General features: G+C 30.7%; 1 protein-coding gene across 2 annotated transcripts in view; it reads left to right on the top strand.

The window, feature by feature from the left end:
• The first annotated feature begins 6776 nt into the window (after nt 1-6776).
• Nucleotides 6777-13222, top strand: part of LOC149905335 (tachykinin-like peptides receptor 99D) — a 53352-nt gene continuing 46906 nt past the window's right edge. For both annotated transcript variants that reach the window (XM_090106554.1, XM_090106552.1), the window contains exon 1: nt 6777-7113. The gene's annotated coding sequence lies outside the window, so the exon portion shown is untranslated. The remainder of the gene's footprint in view (nt 7114-13222) is intronic.

Here is a 13222-nt window from a genome sequence, read left to right as displayed (position 1 = left end):
GACAATCGCGACAAAGTCGAACAAACGACTTGGCCAGCTTCCAGCAATGTTGTTTAGTTCATTGGTATTATCTCCACAGTACTGTTTAAAGTTTCTTCAACGCCTTGACTACGTACATTGAAGTGTACCTAATTAGCAGATATCGAATTCATTTAAAGCTATTGTTATTTATTTTATATGATTATTCGTATCGAAATTACCATTTATTTATGTAATTAACATCAATGGTGATGTTAATTAGATAAACGAATGAAAGAATTCAATCGGAGAAACGTTAATTATTGCTGTTAAGAATCAAATCGTTTAAGGTTGATCGATAAAAGATTTAAATTAAAGGCTTAAGTTAAAGAGGGTGTGGATGCGACGAGTATGCTTCAGTGCGAATTGGGTCCTTACATTGAGAAATATTTTAATATTTTTGTAATTTTGTTATTATGTATAATATATATATAGATATTTTTTCCATTGATGGCTAAATCAGATGGTGCGTTACCGGATGGTGTCATCACTGGCCACGTACAAGTATTTGTACTAGTCTAGTCTCGGAAAAGAAGAATTTATATTACCTTTCTTCTAAATAATTAAGGGCCGATTTTTCAATGCTTGGATAAAACTTATTCGTCGAGTAATGTATAAAACGTATTCTAATTCCCGGATTTGACAGTTTACGTGACATTTTAATATTTTCGTGTAACTATACCTAATACTTTATTGGACGGATAAGTTTTATCCAAGCATTGAAAAATTGGCCCTTAATGTAAATAACAATAACCAAAGCACCATTTACAAGAAAATTCTATATTAGGTACACACCTAGAAAAATGCAGAAAGTTTTTCCAATAAAGTTAAATTTTGTTCTGAAACTTTTTTCAATTTTGACACATTTCAAAGTAATTCAAGCTTGATTTAACGTGATGTAACCCTTATTGAACTCTTGAAGGGAATACGTGGAATCCAAAGAAGTACCTAGTTTAGTATTTTTAACTTATTGACATTCGATGTTATTTTGAATCAAATAAAGCATTTATTAATGCAGAAGAGAGAAGAGGAGAAAAAGCAGACATACTTGAAATGTAATTTTTGACAGTTTATTAAAAAAACCATATTAAAATGACGACAGTATGTCCTCTCTTAACAAACTGGAGTTCTGCCAATATTATTCACACTTGTTTTATCAAGTATGACCTATTATAATATATACTTTATCACAATGAACTCTGGCTGCCGTGTAAGTTTGAGAATGGTGCGAATACCTACAAAGTTTAGGATACGAAATATGGAATATCTATAAAGTATTCTGCTCTTTAAAGTGGTGTAAATTTAAATTTAGCATAGCACAAAGTTTGCTAGACAGCTCACGATTAAAACTTTTTGTACCTAACCAACTTAAATAAAATACCTATCCCTGTATTTGTTAACGAGTATTTAATCCTTATCCTTACTTATATTATAAATGCAACGGGACAATTTTATGTAAATTTTATGAGTTTTATTGCTGGAGATAGTTACGAGGCTCCTTTATGATGCGGTGAAACATCTCATAATTTAAACGACTTTAAAACTGTCTCGTTGTATGGTTTATTATACAAACATAAGGTATCAAATTTCCGTATACCTTCCACGGTAAAGTAATGTGGAAAAACATTACTTGTAAAGTACCTACTTAATTAAATATTCATATCATTCTATCTTTAGATATTCCATCAGGCCCCGGAATCACAGACACAATAGAAAATCTATTGTGTCGTGGCCCGATCGGGGCGCTCGGTGGTCAATGGGATATTGGTGTTCTTAATCTTCCTAGCAACCTTTAACTATGCTAATACTAATTGATACTATAAATGTAAAATTCTTGAAAGTGTAATCTCTTAAAAATCCTTAAACAATACAAAGCGTGTCTAGTCATCTCGAGAAGCTTAAAGGTTATGTAATATTTCAAAAACATTTATTTATTAGAGCGTGATATCAATTTGTTTAAATCAATCTAGTTTGTTCTACGTGAAAATAGAGAAGTGAAAACTTCTTTAGCGGCGTTGATCACTTTTTCTGTAATGGGTATAAAATCTTAAACTTGCGTCAGGACACGTGACCTGATCGAAAAAGCGTAAGACAGATGGATATCAAACATGCTCAACGTTAATAATCAAGTTTTCACTTCTGCCGGCACTCCCGGAGTGCAACCCGTCTTTTTTTATTATTATTTATATAACATTCATACGTATCATTTTTAGATCCGAAATTATTTTAAATGATGCCCATTTGGAAATAAAAGTAATAAATACAATCCGTGTCCATTTCTATGACACAAACACGACTGAACGAATTTTAATATCATTTAGCACTTCGAGAGCTTACGTGTAGGTCATGTAATAAATATTTGGTTCAAATGGAGGCTAGACAGGCAGATCGTCTTGAAGCCGTAAATATTCGTAGGGTCAAACATTATTTCTTACTATCTTAGTGTTTTTTCTAGTGTTTCCACGAGTATAATACTCGTGTAAAACCAATATATATACATTAAAATATATAAAAGGTTTATACTTTATTCATAATATAAATCAATAAACTAAAAAAAAGCACAAAACATTTTACATTTAATAATCGCCTGTGCACACTTAACGATTACACCCTGTATATTATGTACGTATCTTTATCCGACATTTGTTTTCCATAACGGTGCATTTACATCAAAGGAGCGAATGCTCATTCTAACCCCACTAGGGGTAACATTTTTTAAGTGTAAACAGGCGTAGAGCATTCTTTTGCTGTTCTTAGTGCTTTCGAAAAGATTCTATGCAATGTTCTAAATAAACAATACTGAATACGAGTATTCATTTACACTTAAATATCACGAAACAATGCTCTTGCTCTAGCTCTAGCTCTATGCTCATTTGATCTAAATGTACCGTAACTGCCGTAACACAAGTGAAAAGCGTAGCTGATGAGATCAGAGTGTGCCGTGTGTGAAAGGGTTATTGTAAATTTGCCACAAAGTTAATTCGTCACGTTTTTAAAACTCCATACATTGAAAGTAAATTCGTCACATGCCTTAAAAAGTATGTGTAAGTTCGTCACAGGTATATTCGGGTTAGTGTAAATTTGCCACAAGTAGTAAAGTACCGCCAGCAAGCAAGGCAAGTGAATTATATCTTTCAGCCTGCGATGAAACCAGCAATATAATGATTTACATTTTAATATTACAGTCATCATTCACATAAGGTAAATTCATCAATAACATAAGGTAAATTCACTATTGAGTCAAATTGATTTGCGCTTTTTAAAAGTTTGAAATGATTTTTTATGTATTAGAATTTTTATTGTGTTATTAGAATTTTATTTTAAAGTTTTTTTTCTTAAATCTCGTAAATACTGGTGCCATCAATGGATTTATGTTCATGGCTGGATCTTTCACCATAAACATTTCATAAACTGCCAGACGTCGACGACATGTAAATTCACAAGTGCGGCGCGAGAGACTGGCTGGTAGCATAGCAAAGCAACCCGCTGCGGTTGGGGCGTCATTTGGAAGGAGGCTATCGCTGTTGAGGGCTTGGGGCGAATGGGGGGCGCCACGCGGGGCAGCGGGAAAGGGGTCGCATTCCAGCGGAGTGCACAGTTGATTCTTATGAGTTGACAAACCCAAGTTTTTTTACATAGGTAAGGGACCTAGATAGACAGCAGCGCTCCTGCACATGCGCTCGCTCGCTCTTGTGCACATGCCCTTACACCCTGTATACAAAATAGGTGAAAAATATTTTATCCTTATTTTTATACGATTGTGATAAATATTATAGAGCAGCTCTCATTTCATTACATTTTAAAAATATTTATAGAGAGAACTGTGATTTTTACCATTACCTATGTAGAATAATGTAGATGTTAAGTAATACTCTTTATAACTGCTGTGAATTTTTAGAACATATACAAAATAGATGATCCTTGGTTTTTAGCAAAATTTATCTTTGTTATGCTTTTCCTTATGTTTTTACAAAGTCCATCGCCATCCAATTTGACTGTGATTTTTTTACATGTAAGGTTGAAAATCTAAAACTGATTATGATTAAGAAATAAACATTTTAAATTAATTTATTGTTTAATTTTTTTGCTATCTGTACTTAAATTATCGATGTGACGAATTTACAATACTTGATATTAAATCGTGACGAATTAACTTTAAAAAAATAAAAGTGTGGCAAATTTACACATACTTTTTTAGGTGACGAATTAACTTTGTGGCAAATTTACAATAACCCGTGTGAAATATCCTGAAATATTTATTTATTTAATAATTATTGTTATTAATGTAGTTTTGTAGAAAAAAATATTCTGATAATTATCACGCATTTAAATCCAATCAATAATCTTTAATTTCAAAATGTAATTAAAACAGTTCTAAATTTCTACTTAACTCAGAGAATCTATTCATAATGCGCGATATAAATGAAATACACTACCAAGATTTATTATTTCCATTGTATATTAATGAAGGCACATCTGCGGTATCATAAAAAGCCCTCTAGAGATAATAATTAATTCGATGTCATTTGCTTGCATTGACTCGCTATTTATCAAATATTATATACAAATATCCCAGAAATGGAAAATAACCTATAATCACTTGAATTCACATATTTTAATTTTTAATGAACATTTGGATATTTTCAGTATTTCTGAAGTCTGATTGTGTCAGGTTTAAAATTAAAACTGATGAACATGAATTCCGTCATGGAAGGGCTATATTTTTTTTTATGTCAGAGCAAGCAAAGGGGCAGGTGTTAAGTGGTCACCACCGCCCATAAACACTTGTAACACTAGAAGTGTTGCAGGTGCTTTGCAGGCGTTTTATGGACAAATAAGCTCTTTTCTTGAAGGCCCCAATGTCGTTGTTGTTCGGGAACTATATATATAATTAGTATATTATATACTATATATATTTTTCCACATACATTTAAATCATTACATTGAGAACAAGGAATAAGAGGATATATTTTTATTCGTACAAGTAATATTTGTATTACTTCAGACTGTATTTATGATTCATTAACATAAAGGTTTGCTGATTTTGTCATATACATATAATATATTTGTCATATAGGACAAATATTTAGAATAACAGCCCAATAATATTAGTCCGAATATTCTTTGTTTGTAGTGCCCATTAATTAATGTCTAAGATAATATAGTTACAAAAATGATGTTAAACTAACGGCACAGATTAAAAAGATATAACGATATAAATATACATTATTTTTCAGTTTACACAGATGACGTATTTCAGCCCTTTTTGAGTAGGGAAAATCGTGCATAGGATATGTACAGTGCCCTCGGGGAAAAGGGTCGTGCGTTGTGTCAAACTTTTATCGAGTAAATCACTGTACTCTACAGTACGTTGTTTCGTTGGTGAATTATCTGTTTATACTTATACACCAAACTTGATTATTTATTTTTAGTATTCATCAACATACTAATTAAATGGAGTTTACAAGGAACAGTAATTTTTAGTTTAGCTACGACAAAGCCGTGGTAGAGCTTCAAATATTTATTTTATAAAAAATAATATGTAGGTATCAATGGATATTTAATATGAAAATAAATTAATAAATGTGTATAAAAATAGATATATACTTCATTTAATTTTTACCTGCTACGTTTTTATTTGAATTCCTTAACTTACGCATAAATTAAATCTTATTTTTTTTCCCGCGTTTCCCTTATCCGCTCTTTACGATTTATTTTTAAATAAATCACAATCATAACACGATGAAGAATGAGAATCTTGTTTTAAGGTCCTATTACAATATTGAAATAAGGAACGTCGTTTCGAGTGAAGGTAACGAGCGTCTTTTTCCCAAAATCGTATTATACTCACGAAATTACAGTATTTTCCGTCACATTACGAACCGTGTGATACGTACGACATGTCATTATAATAATGGAGTAAATAATAATTAGGTATGTTCTTCACTCATATTATATCAGAAAAATATCTAAACAAATAAAATTTAAAGTTAAAACTAGAAGTTTACGTACCTATACCAAAGAAAATTAGTCAAACTTAGGCGAGCGCAAAAAATATAATGTCGGTAGTTATAGTCTTTTATTTTTTAATTATCTCATCTTTATTTCCATTTTAATTAAAATCTTAGCTGTAAAAAATCATATTTTATTTAATCGAAAAACAAAAGAGTGTAGAAACTGCTTTACAATTTTCTCCTTTCTTGTGATTTTTTTATAATCCGAAATTATTTCGTTTGTATTTTCAACAATTTACGTGTCGAAATTGAAATCACACTAAATAAAAATACATCAAAAAATAACCAATTTTTTTAATAAGCAACAAGTGGTTTTCTTTAACAATGTGTCTTCACGGAGAAAATCTCACGGTACGGAGGTACGCGTCATTTATCACAATCACAAAGTTCAATAACAATCGGATAATAGACACTCACCGAATAAAAATAGCTCTTCTTTGATAAAATAAAATAAATAAACTATATGAAAGACAAGTGACATGAGATTAAAGTGATATTAGATAAGATCTTGGATAAGATGTAAATTTTGTTTAAATATTTCAGTCAAAAAATAAATAAATACGAGATGTTCAAAATAGAATGCACAGCCCAGCTATTTATTGGGAAGTATCCTTTCAAGTTCAAGTGCATTTACGTTTGCGCAAAACATACAAACAGAGAAGAATCTCAAATGTGCCGTCTAGCCATTGGCGGGTGCGGCATGTACCCGCGACAGCAGTTTCTCTCCGACTTTACGCGATCACGGCTGCAAGCACTGGCTGCTTGCAAATGTTGCGCGCTGTCGTAGCAAATTAAAAAAAAATAAACTTACAATAATATCTGTGGCGCATAATTAATGGCGGGAAAACAATTAATTTTCATATTTTCTTATATTATCGAGTAGTAAACTTTTTGAAATTAGTACTTAATAAAGTTTAGTGTTGTTCAAATTTGCATAGTTTTGAAGTTTAAGTATTGATAATAGTATTTCATGCGTGTAAAATGTTATTGTTTTATTAATTAAAATTAAATGTTGAATTTTAAAATGAATTAGTTGCTTATGTTTGTATAAGAAGATATATTATAGTGTTCACACCCAAGGGTAAGTTGCTTTCATTTATTTAAATACATATTATATTCAGAAACAAAAAAATGAACTTTTAAAAGTTTTCTTCTTCGTTAGGATTCATTTTTTTAAAGTACATATTATAAAGGTAGAGCCGGTCGCGCGCGAGTCTTAAAAAATAATACGAATGCCTTTATATGAAGAATGCTGAAAATTCATTTTAATTATATGTCGAAATATATGCATTAATAAAATAAGATCGTTGAGTACCTACCTTCGTTTAAAATTCCGCGACTGTGAAAAGTGAAGGAAAATTAAGTTCTCCGAAACCGGCGGGCGAATTTCTCCGCAATAATAAAAAAAAATAAGCATTAAATATAAAAGTCCATATTATTTCTCCATGAATTAATAAGATGGATATGTTAAAAATATGGAAATTATAGTTAAAGAAGTGTAGGTTGAAACTGGAATTTATGTATATTCCAGTATCAAGCTCGTTTACAATTTGGGTACATTTATGTGATATATCGTCTATTTTCCAAACAAACATACAAGTATTCATTAGGCCACAAAACATGTGTGAAACTTTGTTCGCTCCCGATATACGTCACAAGTTGCGGTTGAAATATTTATCAAGGCCTTGGTTAGTTTTATAAAGGAAAATTCACCTATTTCGGTAGCGGATTGTATTTCATTTGTTTTGTGTTTAATAATATATAAATTATAAAGTATAAAATCTAAAAGCATTTATTTTATATTGCGTATTAATAATTTTTAATTACCTCTAGAAATCGTTTTCATGGTAAAGGTTCTGAATAACAACTTAACAATAACTTTTAAATAACATATAGGTATCCTTAGGAAAACTTTGCAATATACTAAGCTCTAAAATATTGTAAACTACTAAATTTAAAAATTGTTGATAGATAATTTCACATGGTTCAAAATATTTGATAAATATTAATTCATTCTAGAACTTTTATTTGTCATCAAATAAATTGGACCTACATACTTATATATAAATTAATCAAATACGTAAGTATGTTTGCGCCTTAGTGTGAAGTCAAATGTGGCATAATTTACTGCAGTGCCAAACACAACTGCAGCGCTAATTTTCAGAAGTAATATTAGTTTAACAGATTTTAACAGTTTAAAATAAAACTAATTGGTAGCTGTCACCACATCGTATTATGGTTAGGGAGCCAGGTGCAAATTTGGTTAACTATTTCCTCTCAAGAGATAATTCGTCAGACGCATGAGAGTATAGTATTATAAAGCCTCGTGAACGTCAGCTGGCGCTCGGTTGGGGGGGTGAGCGGTTGTAGCCTCCCACGCACGTAGGAAAAAAAATACATTCATTCATTCATTTCCTCTCAGCTAAAAATTTGTCAAATTGTAGCTAACCCAATATCTCAACGAAAAAAAATAGTCAGCTGGTTACAACATGGTGTATTATACGTCAGCTGGTGTCTCGAACATGAAAGTTAAATTTAAAGAAAAATTTATTTTCCGTTATTTCCTCTCAAACAAAAATTTACCTGATGATAGCTTATATGTAACTGTGGATAAATATATATGTCAGCTGGCTGTATCTTGGTGGAAAAACCGTCAGCTGATACGGGAGGCTACAACCGCTCTTCCCCCCAACCGAGCTCCAGCTGACGTTCACGAGGCTTCATAATACTATACTTTGATGCATTTTACTAATTACCGCTTGAGAGGAACTTGGTCATAAAATCTGCTGCTGGCTCCCGGACCATTAAGATTACTTTTTAATATTAATTATTGTACCTTCGCTTCACGTTCGAATTTAACAACCGATCGGATAAATTTTGACAAACGAACAGAAAAAAAACATGCCGCTTCCAAATATTAGTTTTTGGAAATTTTACAGCCATCCTTATATTTGAAGCTTTTCCATTTACCGTTCATAGAAAAATACATAATCATCAATTTTCAGCTTCATTTAGCGCACAAAGCTTTATTTTTCTGTGTCAGGGAGTTTATAAAATACTACTATTTTTATCAGAAAAGTCTTAATTAATAAGGTCAAAGTTCTTTTTAGTAAGATAAAAACGAGCGTCTTAAGAAATAAATTGGACTTTATGTCGGTAGACGGGTATATTTTTTTAACATAACTAAAACACTTAGAACAATGAATCTAAACTTTTTTAAGCTATCTTTTGACGTACGTTACTATAATGGCAAAATATTTGCGGTAGTCTATTACAAAATCACATTTGCTTCTAATCAAAGGCATTAATTAAAATAATCTAATCGTACCTACAAATTGTCGTCCGATAGCCAATTTATGAATCCAAAATGATTGATTTATTGATAAAATGAACCTATTTTACGTAGAATTAATAAAATAGATAATGCGATTAATTATAAAAGATAAAAATAACTATTAATAAGATATCGTGATCAATCTTGCGTAATTTTTCTGCCAAAGCACTTTAATAGGCTTTACTGTGCCGTAAAATACAGTATACTTATACATACAGTATTAGTACAAAATTCAAAATTATATCTTCAAGCCATATTTTTAAAATGAAAAGCAATTACGGAAACAGGACGAGAATACAAGGAATCCGGAATAAGAATTATTGTTGTTGATGATTTGATAGGAACGACCGTTTTGTACAACAACAGCTTGATGTTTCAGCTTGAAATAATCTATTGTTTTCATGCAGATACTACACCAACCAAAGCAGAAAAAATCAGGAAACATTAGTAACAACAGTAATTCTTATTATATTATGTAGATCACGTACTCCTATATTGGTTCTTACATTTTTTTTATACACTACGGCAATGTTTTTTCAGACCTGACGAATTAACGACGTCTGTGTTTTGTTTATTCATATTTATTGACCGTTTATTTTATTAACGATCACCTAATTCCAATTACTTCAACAAAGGAATTTAAATTAAATAGTTTTAACCGACCACACTCGATAAGTTTTATTGCTTTCATGCTATGCTCATGTATAAATTTAGCACACAAAAGATATTAAAATGATTACGTTTTTATCCGGATCGGAACTGAGTCGTTTTATCAAAAGTTGAGCTGTTAAAATTTGTTAGTTTAACATCCATAAAGCATTTCAAAGAATAAAATATAGAATCCATACTAATATTATAAATGCGAAAGTAACTCTGTCTGTCTGTCTGTTACTCAATCACGCCTTAACTACTGAACCAATTTGCATGAAATTTGGTATAGAGATATTTTGATACCCGAGAAAGGACATAGGATAGGTTTTATCCCGGAAATCCTACGGGAACAGGTTTTTCTTTGAAAACGCGGGTGAAGCCGCGGGCGGAAAGCTAGTATTAAATAAATAAATAAATGAAATGACCGAGAACGTTCTCTTTTTATGTGATCTTAAATTTGGAAATTGATTTTTTTTAAACTAAGTATACAGTAATAAATAAAATACGTCGATGTGAAAAAAGTAAAATATTAAATAATGTGCTGATGATAAAATTCAATCTTGCTTTTCTTAAATAATGTTTTTGAAGTTCATATATTGGATATAAGAGGTAATTAAAAGGATATATGGGCTTATCAGGACAGGGTAGCGCTCCATATCCTAATATAGCGATTTTTAGATGTACATTTAAAATTTTTCTGTTTTACATTTTCTGAATGCGAATTTATCTACGAATAAAAAACAGTAGTGGCTTAGTACTGTAATTTTGGAATCTCAAAGAAAGATGTACAAGTGGATTTGCCAAATTTATATGCGGTCATTGAAATGTGGCCAAGGATCTCATCACAATAAAATGGATCAAACGATTAAGATTTGAACTGAAAAGTTTATAAATTTTGATGCGAATACAAAAAAAAACAAACTATAAAATTCTATTTTAATGCGTTTAAGCTGCGTAAGCTCAAGCCAGAACAGAAACAAATAATACATAGGCATTAGGCATACTTTTATTAGTTCTTCAAATAAATTACTCTACCATTAATTTACCTAACACGCAGGTAACAACTTAGTCTTACCTATAATACCTATTCTGTATAAGCTTTTTTTCAGAAATTCTTGGCGATACATTTCACTTACAGTTTAATAATAATGAATAGCATATGTATATAATATAATAAAATATTATTGTTCTTCCAAACTTCAGAATTAGGAGCAAAACAGACAAACAAATAAATATATGTTTTGATAACAAACATAATATTATTTATTGCCATTTGGCTGAGTGAGAGCTTGGAGCTCCAAAATTTTGTTTACACATTAGCTAAAGTTATTCACATTGCTAACATATCAATTAAGATACGAAGAAATCTTAAGTAGTTTATTTAAGTAAAAACCTTCCCAAAATGTACATACTTACATAAGACAGGCATTGTTTGGATAAAGTTACGTAAATATTAAACGCACATGGTGAACCAATATCACGTGTACGATTTTAAGTAGCTTGTAGTGAAACACGTGCGTGTCTCTTTTCATCAGAATAAAATAACGGATTAAATGGGGTAGATGGAAGTCAATTAATTTACTTCAATTGAGTACTATTTATATACATCTATAAATACCAATGTGGGTACAATAGTTCCGAACTTTATATTTATATGAAGCTAATGAAGACTGTTGCGGCTAAATAATTTTCGTTTGATATACACTCGATAATATAATATATACTCGATAAACAAACGATCAGGGATGATTAACTTTTAATTAAACTCTTAGGATATTCATCGATACTATTAATTTTGTGGACCAACGGATCCACTAGGTCGCTATTTAAATGTTAGTTTAATGATGAGGGCTTAGATGTTATAAATCCATGAAGTTTTAAAGTTTGAAAAGTTATAAGAGAAACAAAATATTTGAGTTGGAATAAGTAAAGGGGACGAAATCGATAAATGGATCAGGTGCTTGAAAATCTAATTTAGAAAATATTCTAGAGTGGCGACTGGGGTATCGAATGGAAGAGTTTGATAATTGATTTGAACTCCGTACAAGGAAAAACCGTTATCAAAAGAAATTGGTTCATCACGAGATTCCTGATGGACGTGAAGTACTAAGAATTTTTATTAGAATTTAAAGAGTCGCTTTCACATGAATAATTATTTTGTTAGATAACAATAAAACCAATAAATTGAATAGGTAAATATAAGTTTTATCATAGATTGGATCATGATGAGATAAGTGTCAGATGTAAACAATATTCTCATAATAATTATGAATTAATTTTACATAAAACAACTGATTAGGCACCTCTATCACAGTTCTCTTGGCATTTAATTAAACATAATCGGTATCTAGAAGTTCAATCGATAATCCTGCTTTCGTTACTTAGTTAATATATACATAACTTTATTTATTTATTCCTACTGTTATTAATACAAAAATATTTTTTTACACAAAAAGTATTTGATTGCGTCTTTCCTGGAATTAACTATGTAGTTAGTGATGGATGTATTTCTTCCACATAGATAGGTTGTAGCACATATGAAAAGAAATTCTTAAGTCATGTTGAATAGGCAGTTTTCGTTAAGGTATTGGGTAAGCGACTCAGAATATAGTAGATAAATAAATGAATAAACAGTAATTTTTCTTGTAATGAGATAATGTTTTGTTTTAAAGGAATTACAGTTTAATAAGAAGTACTTAATCTAAAAACTAGAAATTAATATCATGAACGTTTCATGTTTCTATCATCTTCATTTTATTTTATCGATGAAAAAATATAAGCGGCTTATTCAACAAAACAAATTATTGAACAAATCGTATTTTGAGATAACTAGGAATTATTTCATGGTTATTGCCAACATCTTTGTTTTTGGAGCAATAATTATAAATTGAATTGATATTTCGGATTGACAGTAGGAAGTTTTGTAAACTCAATCAATTCAGTTTGCATCAAAATAAGTTACGAACTGTTTGGCATTTGACTTCATATAAGTTAGGAACCTATTTTGGTCAATATTTACTGAGTTGGATTAATGTAATTGAGACACGCCGCGCACAAACAGTCCCAAAAATTGTTATACGACGAGATCTGATATGAACTGATTTATTTTTTAGTTTGGAGGGATTCGAATGATTGAAGAAGGGTTTTGGTTGTCTTATCTCACACAAAACATGAAACGTACTGGAAATATAGTGCCAATAATACG

Source organism: Colias eurytheme, chromosome 10 (assembly GCF_061535395.1).
Source record: "Colias eurytheme isolate Ceu_HAF_F1 chromosome 10, ilColEury1 Martin Lab GWU primary, whole genome shotgun sequence".
NCBI classification, from domain to species: domain Eukaryota; kingdom Metazoa; phylum Arthropoda; class Insecta; order Lepidoptera; family Pieridae; genus Colias; species Colias eurytheme.
The sequence above is the reverse complement of the archived record's forward strand: the minus strand, read 5'-3'. Positions and strand labels throughout refer to the sequence as shown.